General features: G+C 42.1%; 1 protein-coding gene across 2 annotated transcripts in view; it reads right to left on the bottom strand.

Moving 5' to 3' along the window:
• The window catches only part of KYNU (kynureninase), a 120444-nt gene extending 103429 nt beyond the window's left edge, over positions 1–17015 (bottom strand). Inside the window, exon 1 of one of the 2 annotated variants that reach the window (XM_065561620.1) lies at positions 16994–17015. The gene's annotated coding sequence lies outside the window, so the exon portion shown is untranslated. The remainder of the gene's footprint in view (positions 1–16993) is intronic. The other variant, XM_065561625.1, reaches the window with a different exon arrangement.
• Between the last annotated feature and the right edge of the window lie 2265 nt (positions 17016–19280).

Genomic DNA, 19280 nt, shown 5'->3' with positions numbered 1-19280 from the left:
TTAGCAATTACGACCTTGCTCATACCAGGTACCAAACGATAATGATGAGGTTTGCATGATTCTAGCTGGGGAAGGGGTAATAAACTAAGGGTAAACAGAACCAAATAACAGTTTAGAGAGAAGTTACTAACAAGCTAGATTTATAGCCCTAGAATGATTTAATTGCTTAAATGTATAAACATGCCTTCGGTAGAGAGGGGAGGGGGAGTAGGGGGGGTGGTAGAGAGGGGGAGAGAGGGGGGCTTAGTTGTAAAATGTATAAAGAAGAGAGAGAAACTGTTTTTGCTGGTGTGCTTGATTTGAGACTTGCCTGTCTCCTTGCATCACTTTGAGAACTCAAATAAACTTTGATTGTTTCTCCACCCCGGTATGTTTATTGACGCGAAGCACTCCGGGCAACGAACCCCATTGTTGCTGTCCTCGGGCCTCTGTGCCGGCAACACCATTGCACACACAGAATTTCCCCCCACAGAAAATACATTCTGCCCCAGAAGTGCTACAGTTCTGCCTTTTGCCTACCAGAGGCTGATGTGGCACCAGAACAGCATATCTGAGATAACAGGATCAGGTTCTAGAGTACTTTATAGATCTCTGGCAGGCTACTATAGCCTCTTGACAGGATTAGAACACAACAGGCATTGTGGCTTTGAAGTAAAACCACCTATTTCCTATGTATATACATGTAATTAGTTGCATTCATCAGCGTAAGGTAATTATCCATTAAGCAGTTCATAGACAGTTTGCTACAAACTTCCAAGAGAAATATAGATAATGGTTTTATTACACTAAAGTTTCATCTAAATGTTAATATTCCCTTGTGATCTCTGAATCAGTAGAATATAGTAACAGACAGGAACCGTCTGGTTACATTGTTAGCATTTAACAAGATATAGGTAAACACAAATACAATCAGTATCTTCTTTTAATTCTCTAACAGTACAAGTCTACATTTCAAAACTCTAGTCTAACTAACATGGTTTGGTAGCTATTTATAAGGAATGGCCCTAATTACCATTTGAATACTTTTCAAATATTTCTTTAAAAAAGTGGTTTTCAATCTGCGGCCTAGCTGTGTGCTAAAAATTCAAAATTTGCTGCTCTGGTCTGAAAGGGAGCGGGACTGGCTGAGGGGGAGACAGTGTTTGGGAGTCTGCTGAAGCACTCCTGCCAGTAGGGGGCTGGTGAGTGGGGCTAGGGTCAGGGTGTGGGAGAGTGGGTCTCTGGGCAGTTGTGTGTGTGTGTGTGTGTGAGTGTGTGAGTGTGTGAGTGAGAGAGGGGGGGTGCTCTAGGCAGTGAGGGGGTGTGGGGTGTTGGGAACTAAGGGTTTGTGAGGGTGCTGCAGCACCCCCAGGTTTTAGGCTGCCTGGCCCCAAGCGGTGCCCCAGCTGCAAGCTTCCTCACCCCATGCTGAGGGCTCTGCTCCTGGCCCCATTCTGTGGAGGGGGGTCTGCACAGTGGGCACTGAGCATAGGGGACTGTTGGGGGGTTGGTGCGGGCACTGTGGTTCTCAACCTGTGGCCCATGTAACACACAATGATAAATAGGTGGAGAACCACTACTTTAAAGGTTGAATTTGGGTCATTTAGCCTGCAAGTTGTTTAACCCTTTCTGGCTCAGTGTCAGAACATTTTCAAAGTTTTAAGAAAAAGAAGTACACATTTTGTTATAGCGCGGAATACAGACTTTACAAATAAGATTAATGCATGCAGCAACTTACAAACATTCTATAGAGTCTAAACACTAAATACATTCTTATAAGACTAATACCTATTTTGAGCAACACTAACATTAAGTGAATTGGTCTGGTCTCCAGCTATAAGTTTGTTTGATCTCAGCTAATGCCTGCAGTCTTGGCAAAATCTGGCACCTGGCCTGCCGGGATCACAGCCACAAAGCGTTAGACAATTTTATTCCACTTTTTGAAATAAAAACTCATTATATCAGTGCATGAAGCATTTTACATAACTTCATTCCTATTTTTAAAACAATTGCTATTGTTTAGGAGTACCCCACTGACTCAACTTAAAAATTGGTTTCAAACTTCAACATTGTGGGGCTCTTACCACGTATTGCCAAGCTTAAGCCAAAGAATAATATTTCTGCCTATCTAGACTCAATTCTAAACTCCCAAATAAGGTTTATTACAGAAGTTCTTGGCCATAGCCTTACAAAAAGAGAAGATTATAATTTGTCTCTGGATAGGGTAGAAATCACCCATATCAGGAGCTATCACAGAGTTGTTATTTAATATACAATTCTTTCTATATCATATGACAAACAAGGATTTTAAATTCTCTTTGAGCAGTGTTAAGATGTGACACCTACTGAGTTGGGGACAATCTTGCAAACAGGTTGTGGGCTAGAGACTCAGCCCCCATTAGTCCTTTTGTATTGGAGGGGGGAAGAAAGGTGGTCTAGAACTCCTCAATATCACATGAATCCCTTAGGGGGGGATAAACAATCAAATGCTACTTAGAGCAACTCTGAGGCCACTTTTAGTTGCACATGGGCCTGAACTGTTCTCTGGACATTCCTAAGATCAGGGGAACACAAATCACTTTTATCTCTCCTCCTCCAGCCATGCATTGAACAAAGAGGACTGGCCATGCATTTGGCACGCCCATTACAGTCATTGGTCATTCTATGCATGGAGCTCTTACAACACTGAACCCATAAGCAGATGACTCCTAGGTAAATCTTAAAAAGCTATAAGTAGAATAGGATCATAGGAATATAAGATTGACAAGTATTTAGGAGTATGAGTGTATATTAGGTATACAAGTAAAGTAAGGTTGTAATACAAGGTCTACAGGCTAATAGGCCGGTAAGATTGCAGCTTAGTCACACTAGGCCTCAGGCTTAAGGATGCTTGACATAAGTAGATGATCCAGGAATAACCCTGTACCAGTAAAGTTGCAAGATTACTGTGAAGAATGTGCAAATAGGTGATGTTTCAGGAAAAATACATTGCAACAGACCACAAGACACCTCATTGTAGCATCATGGAAGTTTCTGCTCTTAAAGCAGGTTGCATGGAAACATGTTTATGTAAATATGAATAGGATGCTAATGAGAATAAGCGGAACTAAGAGGACAATCTATGAGAAGCAGGGCACCCCAAAATGTATGGGGTGAGAAAGTACATATAAGGAAAAGGAGTTGGAGCCCTCATGCATATGCATAATGTATTAGGCATGGTCATAACTGAATAAAAAGGGTTCCCCGTTATGAATAATGTGGAAAGACCCCAAGAGGGCAGACTCCTGTATCAATGATCACCTGTTGAGAGATTCAACAGACTCTACATTATCTTTGGGTGTTTGAGTATGAATATGGCACTGGCTATTGCGTGGGCTCTCTCAGGTTGTGCATCCATGTATGTGTGTAACTTATAACTTACAATACAAGAAATTATTTATTTATTTTTTACTGCCTACTGTTTTTGTGGTCAGCGTATTCATTCTTCATAGGCTCCTAAAAGTCTCCCAATCTAAGAAAATTGTGAAGTGTAACTTTCACCCTGTTTATCTGAAAACTGAAGCAGCACAGGAGCTGAGCTCACTCCCAATGGCCAGGATACTTTAAAACAGGACTATCATTTCAATTTTAAATAGAGGCTACACACTCTTCCCTCCCACTGTCAGAGGATGCATGTGCTTAACAGAGATCTCTTTAGACTGCACAGTGAGAAGATCCAAACACCCTGCATGAGATCCAAAATGACTTCTCCTGCCAACCATCACCTCACTGAGGACTGAAGATGGGGCTTATTTGAAACTTGCTCACTATGGGGAACAAGAGGGACCACTGGTACAGTGGAGTATGAAAATGCTTTCACCTTTTCCCCTGCATTTCTTTTGCAACTCTTCTGGGCCTTGCGGTCAAAGTAGTGAGATCGAATCACTATCCTGCCCACACCATTTTGTGGAAGCACATATGGTCTGTATTAAAGGTCCTTGCATTCTTTTTTCTTCCCTTTAGATTCCATTACCACTCACACCACCATAAGATTCTATATAACTTGTAATCAGACAAACTGATTGTTTGAAAAAGTACACAAATGTCTCAGTTGAGATCATACATTCTGCATTTCTCTCAAATATAAGATTTTACAACTTATAAATTCCTGAAAATCTTGGTTTTTAATGGAAATGTGATACAGCTTTACATAAGACATCTCTGGGTGGCATACATAGTGCTAGGAAATTCAATGTCTCCCTATGGCAAACATATGACGGGAAGATGAAATGCTAGTTTTCTCTTACAACTTAGCTGTTGGGTCTGAGATCAATACACCTCTGACAGAGTTAATTCAGTCAGACTGTATTTATTGCAACTCAGAAATATAATTATAACCTACAAATATTACCATTAAATTGTTATATTGTTCTGAGATAATTCTACTACATATTTAATGGTTGTTGCACAAAATTTCCTTTGTATAAGCAAACCATTCTGTCATTGGGAATGCTAACATTTGCTTCCATCATTTCTTTTATTAATGAAACAGCAGCCTTAATGTATCATTCACTTTCACACCAATAGCTATCCTTTTCCATGACAACTTAAACTACTTAATAGTGAAGTCACTATAAAAAGAAATATCCACATGCACATTATAAAAGCAATATTTTTTAAAAAAAAATAGTATTTTTTGTGGGGACAAACATCTTTTTTTCTTCAAACTGTAAAATTAGTTGTCAAAATAATCTTGAACTGAAAATTAGCAACACGATAGTCAGCAAGAAAATTGTCTTGCATAACTTTTTCTTCAACTTTTAAATTCCCTGAGAAGATTTTACTGGAAGTGGTACTTAACCTTTATATGTCAAGATCTTGGAATGTCTAGGTCCACACTTGTACAGCCAGGCCAATTATCTTCAATTAAGCAGTAAAAGGATGAAGCTCTGTCAGTGCCAGTACTAATTCTCTAGCCGCATACTATATGTACAGAAGCACTCTAAGGGTTAAGCTTGAATCATCTTCCAGTAACATTTTAATGAAACACACCTTTATGCAAGTTCACCATTAAATATATTTCATTTGGAAAAGGTTTAACAGCAGCCTTAAAGAATAAAACAGCTTGGGTACCCTAATTTGACATAGAAGGCATGTTGCCCTATTGCAGGGGTCGGCAACGTTCAGCATGCGGCTCGCCAGGGTAAGCACCTTGGTGGGCCGGGCCAGTTTTATTTACCTGCTGATGTGGCAGGTTCGGCCGATCGCGGCCCCCACTGGCCGTGGTTCGCTGTCCCGGGCCAATGGGGGCGGCGAGAAGCGGCACGGGCGAGCGATGTGCTAGCCACGGCTTCTCGCCGTCCCCATTGGCCCGGGACGGCGAACCGCGACCAGTGGGGGCCGCGATCGGCCGAACCTGCCGCGTCAGCAGGTAAATAAAACTGGCCCAGCCCACCAGGGTGCTTATCCTGGCGAGCCGCGTGCTGAACGTTGCTGATCCCTGCCCTATTGCCTTCGAGGGATGTCTTAACTATACACCTTAGATATTTCTTCTGGACAGTGACCACAGACAATATTAAATGTGGTGCATAGATTTACTGGTTTACAACAAACATATTGGAGCAGTTCATTTTTAAAAGTGTATGGTAAAAGATTACCATCACCTACACTGTAAGAACAATGGTAATAGATCTCTATCATACTGATCACAGTTACACAGCCATTTTGTTATTTGGTGTTGAAAGGAGGGCAAAATAAATAAAAAGTATATATTATATGTAGTCATGTTTTAGAGAGAGAAAAATGCAGCAAGAAACTTTCAGTACCTTTTCCTCATAAGTAACAGATAATTCACTGAATTGTTCTTATTAGCTAAAAGGTATTGATTATAAAAAGGTGTAAAATATACATCAGTACAAATTATTCTGACATTATCACCACTGAGCAAAGCAGTGCTGTGCCAAATGGGTAGGAGAGTGAAAGACACCTTCCTCTCCCCCCCCCCCCCCAAGGACCAGTGAGTAAGATGAGTTTTCCTTGCATCCCCCATGTACCTTTGAACTTCCATCTGCATCCCACTTTTCCCCCCTCTTCATCAAAGAGATACCGATACATTTAACAGACATATTACCTTTGATTATTAAGTTATTTCTGTAAAGGCACTGTGACAGGCAGTACATACCTTTTTAGGACCCAAAGGGCAATGATGATGTCATATCTCCAACCCAAAAACCACACTGTGTTTTGGGTTTTTTGGGTGGGGGTGAAGAAGAGATGGAAATAAGCCATGGAAAAGGTTTAAAAATCCATAAAAGTTTTATGAAATGAAGCACAAAATGCATTAGTATGCATTAGATTCACTTTGTAAGCATATTTATTTCTCAAACATAAAAAGGCACATTGCAATTCCATATGTGAATCACAAGAACACGATAATCAAGTCCCTAGTCTACTAACTCATTAGGCCTATCACCTTTTACATGTGCCCTTAGATACCTAGAAGGTTTTTTTTTAAACCAACATAATTGCTTTTTCAGATCCCAGCCTGTTACAAAGTTGCAACCAGAACAATCCAGATGTGCTAAAAACATGGTCTATCAATGCTGTGGTGGCTAGACCAGAATACAGTTCTTTTAAAATGACCAGTCTTACGATTTCAACTGTCCTTTCTGCCTTGATGTTATTTCCAGAGTCTTCCACCATTCTGATTAAAAGAACATTTGAGACAGGCTCTTGTGCAAGAGAAACAGGAGAGGAGATAATGAGGTCATACGTCTAAAATTGATTACACTCCCCTTATTCCTGTATCTCAGCTTAACTCACTGCTAAAGCACAGACTAGAGGTGTGTATTTCCAGGACTTAAAAAAATATATTATGCAGTGTTAAACCTCAAAGCTACGGTATGCAAAACCCTGAATGAAGGTCTAAGGCTATGTCTATAGCCATTGTAAGGTACGCAGAGTAGCTGCTCTTTTTTGCCAGGAGAGAGCTCTCCCGGTGACAAAATAAAAGCACCCCCAATGAGGGGCACTAGCGTCATTGCCGGGAGAGCATCTCCTGCCAATGAAGCACTGTCCATACCGGTGCTTTTTTTTTTTGTTAAAACTTTTGTCGTGGGGGCGGGGGCGGGGGGAGTATTTTTTCCCCACCCCTGAGCAACAATAGTTAATGATGAAAGTGCAGTGTAGACCTGGCCTTAATAACAGCTTCCACACAGACATACAATTTCTTAGATTAAGTCTACACTACCACTTTCGTCGTTATAACTTACGTCACTCCAGGGTGTGAATAAACCATGCCACTGAGCACCATAAATTACACCAACATGGACAGCACTATGTCAGCAGGAAAGCTTCTTCCACTGACATAATTAATCCACCCCCAATGACCATCAGTAGCTTAATCGACGGTAAAGAACTCTCCCATTGAATTAGAGCAGCTACACTAGAGAGTTTACAGCGGTGCAGTTGCACCTGTAAACTTTCTAAAGTAGCCAGAGCCTTAGTGAGCAAATATTTACTACATCCACAGACATTTTCAAATAGTATGAGGAATACTTTTTAATATCTCCTTAAAACTATTAGGCTGTAAATCTATTGGTGTTCCTTACAGAGATTTCCCCATCTTGCTGTTGTCACATATATTTCAGTGCAAGGTTTCCACAGAACACCCACACACATTTTTATACTTTGGTACACACATACAGACACATTCCCTTCCTGTCTCTATCACTTGGCATAAAAATTGTGTGTTATCTGGATTCTCCAGAGCCTGCGCCAAACACTTCAGAATCTCTTCAGCAAAATAGCAGCCCAAAGATCCTTACAGCTAACAGAGTTTCCAGTTTCTGAGCCAACAGTCAATTGTCTCCTCAGTTTCTAACAAGATGGGGAATCTGGTAACCATTGTTCAAAGAGGTACACATATTGGGATTCAGCCGTCCAAAGAGACATCTCTTGGTTCTGCATTAATCAGCTGCTGAGTCCACAGGTTTATCTCCAAGCAGGACCAGCTCTAGGCACCAGCAAAAGAAGCTGGTGCTTGGGGCGGCACATTTTTAGGGGCGGCATGACTGGCGCCAGTCATGCCGCCCCTAAAAAATGTGCCCCAGCTGCCCTAGCTCACCTCCGCTGCTGCTGCCACGGCGCACGAAACAGCTGATTCGTGCGCCGCTACTCGCCCTCCCTCCCAGGCTCTCAAACCTGGGAGGGAGAGGGAGATCCCGAGTGGCCGTTTCGTGCGCCGCTGCTTCCCCTCCCTCCCAGGCTTGGGAGCCTGGGAGGGAGGGGGAGCAGCGGCGCCCGCGCCACGGCCACTCGGAGTCTCCCCCTCCCTCCCAGGCTCTCAAACCTGGAAGGGAGGGGGAGATCCTGAGTGGCCGTGGCACGGGCGCCGCTTCTCCCCCTCCCTCCCTCCTAGGCTTGAGAGCCTGGGGGGAGGAGGCAGGGCTGGGGATTTGGGGAAGGGGCGGAGTTGAGGCAGGGCCGGGGGTGGGGTAATTAAAGAACCGGGGTGGGGGGGGGGGGTGTCCAAAATTGTTTTTGCTTTGGGCGGCAAAAATCCTAGAGCCGGCCCTGTCTCCAAGTCCCATATTTATGAGTTTTTCCCCCCAGGAGCTCTAATTGGCTCAAATCTCAGATAGTGAGTGTATGGATCAGGGGTCGGCAACCTCTGGCACGCAGCTCGCCAGAGTAAGCATTACCCTTGCGGGCCGGGCCAGTTTGTTTACCTGCCACATTGGCAGGTTCGGCCGATCGCGGCTCCCGCTGGCCGCAGTTCGCCATCCCAGGCCAATGAGGGCTGCAGGAAGCGGCACGGGTGAGGGATGTGCTGGCTGCGGCTTCCCGCCACCCACATTGGCCTGGGACAGCAAACCGCGGCCAGTGGGAGCTGCGATTGGCCGAACCTGCCAAAGTGCCAGGTAAACAAACTGGCACGGCCCACCAGGCTGCTTACCCTTGCGAGCCTCGTGCCAGAGGTTGCCGACCCTTTGTATGGATCCTGCAAGACTGCTTGCCCTTAATGGAAACTTTCTGTACATCTTCAAAAAGAGCCACAGAGCATGTCTAATAACTACCACACTCATCCTTTAGACATCTCTGGGTCATTTTAAATTGCCCTGTCTGCTTTCAGCATGAGTCCAGACACTCCAAGGTGTCAGCTAAAATCTATATCTCTTCCCTATTGCTTCTCTCCCTTCCTCTGAGCTTAGAAAAAAAATGTAGTAATCAAATGCTGATGCAATATAAGCATGTAGGTTACAAAAGCACAAATCTGTGATAGAAAAATGGATCTTCAATTTTAAATGCTTGAAGACAAGGAAAGAACTCAGGATTGTGTTCCCACAACCACATTTTAGCCTTTTATCTGTCTTCTCGGCTCAGTTTTGCCTGTTATATTTAGGCTCAGCCACGTTGGCAAAAGAATGAAAAGGTTCCATAGCTTCTGTGAATTGGTTTGTTTGGGGGGGGAGGAGGGGCTCAGTGTTTTCCTTGTTTGGTTCTAGTTAATTAGATCAAACCAGATTTCTAATGAAACTGTAGCATCAATCTGTAATCTGTCAACTCCCTCTAAAACCTCCTTCAATTGCTTTTGCAAATTTAGTGCCTCTCTGTTGAATCCTTTGTTGTGTTAAGTGCATGCTATGTTTTGATCAAAGGCTTTCTTGTTCACAGTACAAGTTTCAACACACCTATGGGAGGCAGATGCAAATTTAGAGACAAAAATCTTCCTTAGAGTTCCAGCAACTGTCCTAAATTGGGAAGCTGTCACCAGTCCTCCTTTTTCAACCAGCCATGAAGCTGACAGTGATTGTGGAAGAATATTTGAACTTCCATAATGAGATTTAGAGCTTTTTTAGGTGTTGCTATATATTAATATAGATTTAAATTGCTAGAATCTGGTGAGCTTCAGATCAGAGCATATGATCCATGAATTTGGCCAGAGATTAATTTACCCTTATTGGTATATTATTTGAATATTAGGGCGTAGCCACTCTGTTACAGCATCTTTTATTTGTCCCTAGCCTCTGTTTGCCAGAAGCTCGGAATGGGCGACAAGGGATGGATCACTTGATGATTACCTATTATGTTCATTCCCTCTGTAGCATCTGGAATTGATCACTGTCAGAAGTCAGGATACTAGGCTGTATGAACCAGAGAAGAGCAACAAGAATGATTAAAGCTCTAGAAAACACGACCTATGAGGGAAAATTGAAAAAAAAAATGGGTTTGTTTAGTCTGGAAAAAAGAAGACTGAGAGGGAACACAGTAACAGTTTTCAAGTACATAAAAGGTTGTTACAAGGAGGAGGGATACAAATTGTTCTTCTTAACCTCTGAGGATAGGACAAGAAGCAATGGGCTTAAATTGCAGCAAGGGAGGTTTAGGTTGGACATTAAGGAAAACTTTGTAACTGTCCGGGTGGTTAAGCACTGAAATAAATTGCCTGGGGAGGTTGTGGAATCTCCATCATTGGAGATTTTTAAGAGTAGGTTAGACAAACACCTGTCAGAGATGGTTTAGATAATACTTAGTCCTGCCATGAGTGCAGGGGACTGGAGGTCCCTTCCAGTCCTATGATTGGTCTGACCCAGTATGGCTGTTCTTATATTCTTATGTTCTTAATGACTATTTATTTGTTAATAGTATTTTACAACCTGGGGATCTTGGGTGCTGTGGCAATGACCACCATGGTAACATTTCTAAATGAATAAAAACACTTCCAGATATATAACTTCTTGAGGTTGTGTGTCAAAGATCAAAGTCACAACGCCCATCAGTCATCACTCTGACTGTATTTACACTACCTATCTGCCCCTAACAACCCTACATGTTCCACCATTACTATAACTGCTTCAACTGTACTAGTGGCAACAGTTATGGGTTGCTAGTGTAGATGAATGCTGATGGCCACTCGTATTTTTACCGCCATCTAGATCTATTTGGGTAGAGAGTTAGACAAGTGGTGAAAAAGCTGCTGGAGACCATGGAAGCTTTGTCTAACCAGCTGACCCAATAGAACTGTAGATCCAAGTAACACTGCAGGCCAATATCTAATTACCTTTCCCAGCAAGTCTGCATACACTCTGAATAAAATAAATGAAAAAAAATGGCACCTGTGTATGATTCTGCAGCATTCTTTCAGTGAGATGTTATTACCACACTGAGATCTCAGTGGCTCAGTCTAAATTAGGAAAACAGTCGTGTTCAAAAATGTCAAACATGACCTAATTTCCTTGTCTAGACAGAGCGACAGAAAAGAAGATAAATTCATTGAAGGGCTGTCCTGCACATGTTTGCAAGAGTGTATGAGTGCATGGGAGTGTAGAAATATTTTTATGGTCAGTGGTATCAAGCATTTCTGATAGATCTTATAAAAAAAAAAATCAGCACAATGTCCATTGTTGGGAAGAGATTGTTAGCTGTACATAATTATCTGTTTAAGCCCATATCTAAGTCATCAAACATTACCAAGCACTCATGGTTGGCCAGAAGGTAGGCTGTTCAACAGACACCTTTTAGGCACCCAGGGGATAAGACCTTTTCAATACCCCAAGCTCTAGTACTTGGAAATGCGGAGACATATTCAGAATGATCATAGCATACAAAGGGTGCTGCTAGTGATCACTATATTGAGATGTCCAACACTTTCAATGATAAAAGATCCTTCTTTTTAGAAGCCTTAACACCTCCATTGGTTGCAGCTGGCTTTTGAAATTTGGCAGGAAGAAAGCCCAAATTCCCTTTGTCCCCTAAAATTCCATTCCTATTGGTTTAGCTGAATTGTTAAAAATTAATATTTATCTATTGTACTTTGGGAAACATTTGGCAGCATTACCACACACAACACATGACCTCTACAGCCCATCTCTTGCTTTGGGTGCACCCCATTGGGCAGGAACTCCCCTCAGCTTGCACAGCTGGGGGGAGGGGAAGAAAGCTGGGTTGTGCTCCATCAGTAATTCATCTGGACCCTAGCACATGGCCCTAACATTCATCCCTCTGGGGGCAGCACATAGGGTAGAAGTCCCATAGCACCTTGATAGGAAGAAGAGAGAGAGCTGGGCCAGGCTCCCCTGGGACCTAGCACATGGTGTTAGTGATTCATCCCCTAGCCTTCTCATCCTGCTAGTAGTCCTCTAGCTCAAGTGGTAGAAATCTGGGTTGCGATGCTTAAGATTCAAGTACTCACAAACTGCTGCTGCAGATGCCTAAATTTGGGATTATACAATTTTATGTAATAGAATTTTATTTTTCTTTAAAAGAAATGAGGAAGTTACACAAACAAATAAATCAAAGGAACTATTTAGGTTGCAAATTCAAGCACTCCAAAGTTAGATAATGCCAGTATTAAGATTGTCCATGCAATCTTGATTGAGACCCTTTGTACATATGCATTATGATCCTGTCTTTAATCACATGATCACAATTTATTTTTAACAAAAAGTCCCTGCTTTTTATTCAGTGCACAGAATGGATACACAAATTAAGGTTGAATGGGCAACCTTAGAAGTGGAACTTTCTAATTATGGAGTTCTTGACTTTGCAACCTAAATAATTCTTTTTTAAATGTAGTTGTTTTGTATTTTATATATACTATGTACATTTACTGTATGTAGTCATTCACCCAGAAGCACTTACTAAATACAGTAGTATTTCTGCATGTCTTACTTAGGTGAGAAGTTTTTTTCTGAAGTCAATTATGTGAATTTGGCCCATTGACTTCACCAGGAACTTGCCTGGGAAAGACTGCATAATTTGGCCCTAAAACTGGGAAAAGACCACTAACTCTTTGAGTCAGGTCTATTATATGCAGTGCAGGTTAGTGAGTTATAGGAAAGATCATAAAATACAGCAGAAGCTAAGACAGTCATGTAAGAGTTTAGATTATAATTAGTCAGGTAATATACTATGACAATGAATGCAGACCTGACTCCAGAACAGAATATTTTGTTTTGATTTTCCCAATGGGGGGGGGGGGAGGGAAATCAGCAAAATCTGTTTTTTCATGGAAAAATTTAGACTTTGCATTTTCCATGGGGGGGGGGGACTAACAAAAAATTGCAAACACCTGTAATTTCTAGAGTTTATTAAACACGGAGATTAAAAGAATCACTGTGATCATCACTGGTTTGAACGGGAAAGAAATATAATTAGTGCTAACAGCCTTACCAAGATAGTTTATAGATCAAAGTTAACTCATTCACACAAAAGGAAGGATGTTTTGTTGCAGTCTCTTGCTGCCTATGAATGTATCAAGACTTTCCTGCCTGAAAGAACGGATCTAACCATTTAAGGCAGATTTTTTTTCCTCTTTATGACACAAATATAAATAAGTGGCACAACAAATGGTATAGGCAAATACACATGGTATACATGCCAGGTCAGGAAAGGATAGGACATATTGCGGAGGCAAGACAAGTGCATACTATTATCAGCTACAGTAGAGTTGTGTGTGTTTGTGCAATGGATCCCAATCCTGCAATATAATTAATAATGATGTCAGTATGAGCAAATGTCAAGTTTTGCGGCTGAAACCGAACTGAATTCTAGCCTGTTAAAAGAATATATAGATTGTAGGAGAGCATCTAAAAGGCATCCTTGTCTCACATTTCTCAACTGTGAGAATCAAGGATTTGGAAGTGGGTGTTCACCATTATTATTTAAATCCTCACTGACTCACTATCCAAAATTTCTATAATGGAAGCTCTGTTCTGATCCTTAATCAATATAACCTAGTTTGATTTTGCATTAAGTGAAAAAAAATCCCTCAAGGAACAGGCTTTTCAAGCACATTCAATTGAAAAGAAAATACATTTTTAATCATAAATAGCCCCTAATTTTTAGCTGCTGAGTAACTCCTTTTTAAATCTCACACTAAAGTTTTTCCTTTTTGTATATGATTGACTCTACATAGCATCTTCGATGGTCTGCATGAAAGACTTTAAAATAGAGTAATATTTATTTTTAGATAGAGCGGTGGGCTTTTTTCTGGTGGGTTTGTATAGATCTCATTAGTTACAAAATAACTATTTTATTGGGAAGGACCTCAAGAAGAGATATTATACAAAGTAACCTACTTCACAGGATTATGCAATAAAAGTAACTGGGCTAAATGTTTCACTCTCACCAACATAAATCAAGCATAACCCATTTGAAGTCAATGGGCTAAAAGCAGTGCAAGTGAAAAAAAGAGAATCAGGAGTATAGTTAAGTGCGAGTTTAACCATGAAATCTTTGCTAGACTCTGAGGCTCTGTAAGCTTTCTAGTGTAGCCGCTCTAAGCCGACGAGAAAGATATCTATAGTCGACTTAATTAATCCATTCCCAACAAGTGGCGGTATCTACGTCGGGGGGAGAAGCTCTCATGCTGTCCACACCAGCACTTAGGTAGGTGTAACTTATGTCACTCAGGGGATGAGGAGGGAACTTATTCACACCCCTGAGCAACGTAAGTGGTAGTGTAGACATAGTCTAAGGTTTGATTGTGGTGTAGCCTAACTGAATGAAGAGCAGAATCTCTCTCCACTCTCTTTCTCTCTCTCAGCTTACCTAACTTGAAATTTGGGCTTTTGTAAAATGTTGGCATTTGTGATCTCTCCAGAATATATGCACAGTACGCTAATTAGGGCTTGTCTACACAGTGGAAAAATGCAATCTACAGGGGTGTGAATTCAAAAACACACTAATGCATTACACATTAATTGGCCCACGTAGACCCTGCTGGTGTGCCCTAAAATTTTGCTTGTGTGCTTTAACATTGTATGGTTTCAAACAGCACTACATTAAAGTGCATTAACAAGGTCTAAGAGTCAATGAATATGCAACTTGTTAGCAAGCCCTAGAAATCACACCACACCCCATAGAGTGCATTAACCCACCATGTAGACAATCTTTACTTTAAGGAACTGGATCCTCCTTCAGAGTCTCTTGAATTCAAGCCCTGATCCACAGAGACAGTGTACTATTTTATAAATATCATATATAGAAGTGACATTAGTGTGATAAATTTGTTACATGGCTCTTTGGTGTCAGGCATTTTTTGACAGTTCCACCTGTCCTATGTTCTCTAATCCATCTCTCCAGGATTTAGGCTAATATTCTAAACCCCTGGGCAGCTTCAAATCATTCATATTTGCATTTTTGTTAAATCAGCCTCACCAGTAATTATTCTTCTTTCTCCCCCAAAATTATCTTTTCTTTGACTGTGCAGAGAGCTCACAGGAAGCCTCAAATAGGTGGCAATGGATTTAAGCACATTGGTCATGAAGATATGCTTTAATCGAACAAGTTATTGGGCTCGATACCTGGATAACTGGGTGAAGCTCTGTGGCCTGTATTATACACGTGGTAAGATTAGATGATCTAAAGATCCCTTCTGGTCTTAAAAAAAAATCTCTGAATATACATGCTTAAATGCTTTCCTTAATTGGACTAATGTGATTAGATAAAAATTATAAGCCTCAATTTAGCAATGAGCTCCATGTAGTGGACCCTCTGTGGCTGCCTGGTGCACTACTAAAGTCAATGAGCCACTCAGGACAGGAATCCACTTTCACAGAATTCATTGCAGGACTGGGGGTTTTAGTTCTCAGTCTCCCCACCCTTTATAAAAACTTAATCTTCTCCCAAAGAAAGATAATCACTGCACTTGGAGTCCAATGTCTTTTTTCCAGAGCTTCATATTTGCATATATCCACACTTTGGTTTATTAAATTTTTTTAATGATCCAGTAGACAGTAAGAACAATTGCAACAGGCTTCATTCTACAACTATTTCTATTTTGAAAAGCTACTAACAGAAAAGCAATAGTGGGTGTTCAAATCTTCTTAATTCCTACTTTCAGGAATCACTCAAGCAAGTAAACTCAAAACAGCTGCAGTAAGTTGCTAAAATTACCACTTTTAATGACACAAATTATACTAGAGTGATGTTTAATGAAAGCTACAATTCCCAGCTTGTATAAGCAAAACTTAAAACACTCCCCTAAATTATGTCACTGACCTCCCTAGTTTAATACCCTGCTAATCTTTGAAAATTGGAAACAAATGCTTCAATTAAGAGACAATTAATTCAACAACAAACAGATGGCCAGACAGAGCTTTCTGCCACAAATGAATCAAACCTGTGCGAGGGAACACTTGACCTTTACTACTTGAAATAAAGAAAACTTTGTTTCCTTTTTTTTTTTAAAGTTATTCTTGTGTCATGCCATATGGTGTTATAGTTTGAAAAGTGAAAAATTAAATCAAATCATTTTTTTGGTCTACAGAATAGGAAGTAAGTGCTGGTAAAACAGGAGTTAGCATGGAAGGATTAAAATTGAACTAGGACTAACAAACAAACAAAGCCACCATTGTTGCTAAGATACTGAATGGTCAAATAAAATTAAATATTATATATCCAGGTATGTATTTAATCACTTTGCACTGGGGCTAAAAACCAAGTCCCACTGAGTTCAGTGGAGCCAGGATTTCACCCAGCATGGTTTAGGAGAGACTGCACATAGACACTCAGTTGGGTCAGGAATATTTTAATTCAAATTGCTCCTTCCTCAGTTCACTGCTTCTTTTGAAAGATTTTAACACCCCAGGAACATACTGCAGAAATTTGAATAGAAATATTGTATAGTGTTTGGGAAGGGGTGGGGACCACTTAGAGCTACTGTCAAAGGGGGAGTTAGGCACTTAACTGCCCTTTTAGGTGCCTACATCCAACATTTAGGCACCAGTGCTATTCACAAAAAACACTGCTCAGTTGCAGCCTAGCCCTATAGGTCCCTAGAGTCCCTAGATACCAGAGTTCCCCAGACATCTAAATTTCTTCTACTGTGCAAGCTGCTCAGTGCTTAATTTGCTCCTAAATCCTGGATTCACAAACTAGGCATTCCCCCGCAATCTTACCTGTGGGACCTGATCCAGTAGGCACGCTCAGAGGCCTGCCTAAGAAAATGCCTATTGGGCCCTCTGAAAACAACAATAGTGGTGTTACCTCCATGCCCTTTGTCATATAGCCCAGTGATTAGAGCACTCACCTGGGATGTGGAGACCAACTTTCAAATCCCTTCTCTGCCTGGTGTGAAGTAAGGACTTGAACACAAGTCTTCAAACCACTGGACTGGGGTAACTATAGGATCAGGCTCTCAATCTCTCCTGTTAGAGCTGTTCTATTTTATATAAAATGCTTAAGTAGTAATTGGAGCAGGGAGTAGAACCTGAGTCACCCAGGTGTATGCACTAACTATTAAGCTACAGAGTCATTCTCTCTTTGGCCCTTTGTTGGGGAAAAGCCAACTTTGCTTGGGTGCCTGACTCCAGGAGAGGGTTCATGGCTATGAATCTTGAGGAGAAATAGGTGCCTGAGTTCAGCCCAGAGTTAGGTGCTTAACTCCTTTGTGTACCAAGGCTTAGACCACACTCCTCTTGTAGACTCAGACTTTAAGGCCCAAAAGGATCATTGGGATCATCTAGTCTGACCTCCTGCACATTGCAGACCATAGAACCTCACTCACCCACTCCAGTAATAGACCCCTAACCTCTGGCTGAGTTACTGAGTCCTCAAATCATGATTTAAAGACTTCAAGTTACAGAGAATCCACCGTGTACTCTAGTTCAAACCGGAAAGTGTCCCAGACCCCATGCTGCAGAGGAAGGTGAAAAAAACGGAGAGTCTCTGCTGCAAGAGTGCTTAGCACCCACCAGCAGCCAGCTCCCCCCTCTCCCCACCAGCCCTCCCACCCACCGGCGTTCCCGCTGATCAACTCCTCCCCTTCCCTCACAGCACCTCCCACAATCAGTTGTTCTGCTGCATGCAGGAGGCACTGGGGGGAGAGGGAGGAATGGGAACGGGGCATGCTCAGGTGAGGGGGAAGAACTGGGGAAGAACTGGGCGGGAAGAGGTGAGATGGGAGCGGGTAGAGGCAGAGTGGGGGCTTAGGGAAAGGGGTGGAGTGGGGGCAGGCCTAGGATTGAGTATCCCTGGGGCAAGGAGGAAGCCAGCTCCTGTGCTTAAAATTAAAACTAGAATTTTAAGAAGGGATGAGTACAGAAGACCATTAGGGATCAAGACTGAAGAATAACCCCTTAAGATAAATAATAAACTAAAAATGACCAGTTTTCAGTTAATAGTGTAGCAACTCAATATTCAAGGTAAAGAAGACCGTTCCTAGGAATAGCAACAGATCAGGAAACCATTTCCAATACCAAAACAAATAAAGATTATTCTGAATGAGTGAGATCTCTTTCCCCTTCCAGTTTTCTTCTGGCTAGGTTTAGGGATAGAGATTTGTGAAATATTTATTTACAATTTATTGTAATCATGTGAAAGACTTTTTGGTTGGAGGGTGAAAGAGGAGGAAAGACTTCTTTTTCCTTACTTCTACAGTCAGTTTATACCTGAACCATAATATTTGATTATCCTTGTCATTATCTTAGCCTTGTTAGATTTCATGGTTACAAATATTCTTCCTGTTCATTACACTATTCCCTTGTAAAAATCCAGCCAGCAGTATCTGATTTGGCTTCCTGCATCAGTGAATTTCACAGCTTGACACTATCCTGCATTAAAGAGGTATTGGATCTTAGTTCATCCTTTAGTTTCACTGAATGAGCCTTGACAGAACTGTTCAGTTTTCAGTATGCTCCCATTCATTTGGAAAAACTCTAGCGAGCTCCATTCAGCTTTCTTACACAGTCCTGTGTCTGTGCTATACAGAGTTGGTTGTATAATGAAAAAGAAAGACCTGATTCATAAACATTATCACATAGTAAAGTGTGAGTTTGCTTTGCTGTGCTTCATGGGGTCATAGGCGCCGACTCCATGGGTGCTCCGGGACTGGAGGAGGAAAAATTGGTGGGTGCTTAGCACTCACCGGCAGCTCCCCACCCCCTCGCCCCAGCTCACCTCCACCTCCGCCTCCTCCTCCTCCCCTGGGCGCACCATGTGCCCACTTTTTCCCTCTGGCTCCCAGCGCATGCGCCATGAAACAGCACTGAGAGGGGAGGGAGGGGGAATGCCGCGCGCTTGGGGAAGAGGCGGGGTTGAGGCAAGGATTTGGGGAAGGGATCCAATAGGGGCAGGGAGGGGGCAGAGTTGGGGTGGGGACTTTGGGGAAGGGGTTGGAATGGGGGTGCGGGACAGGGGCGGGGAAAGGGTGGAGTTGGGGCGGGATTGGGGCGGTGGGGCGCGAGCACCCACCAGTGCCGGGGAAAGTTGGCACCTATGCATGGAGTTACATTACCCACCATTTGCAACTGTATGTAAGTGACTCACTGGCCAGCATGCCCTCAGGTAGCAGACTTGGTTAGAGATCTCTGATGATT

This window comes from Chrysemys picta, chromosome 11 (genome assembly GCF_011386835.1).
Source record: "Chrysemys picta bellii isolate R12L10 chromosome 11, ASM1138683v2, whole genome shotgun sequence".
NCBI lineage: Eukaryota > Metazoa > Chordata > Testudines > Emydidae > Chrysemys > Chrysemys picta.
The sequence above is the reverse complement of the archived record's forward strand: the minus strand, read 5'-3'. Positions and strand labels throughout refer to the sequence as shown.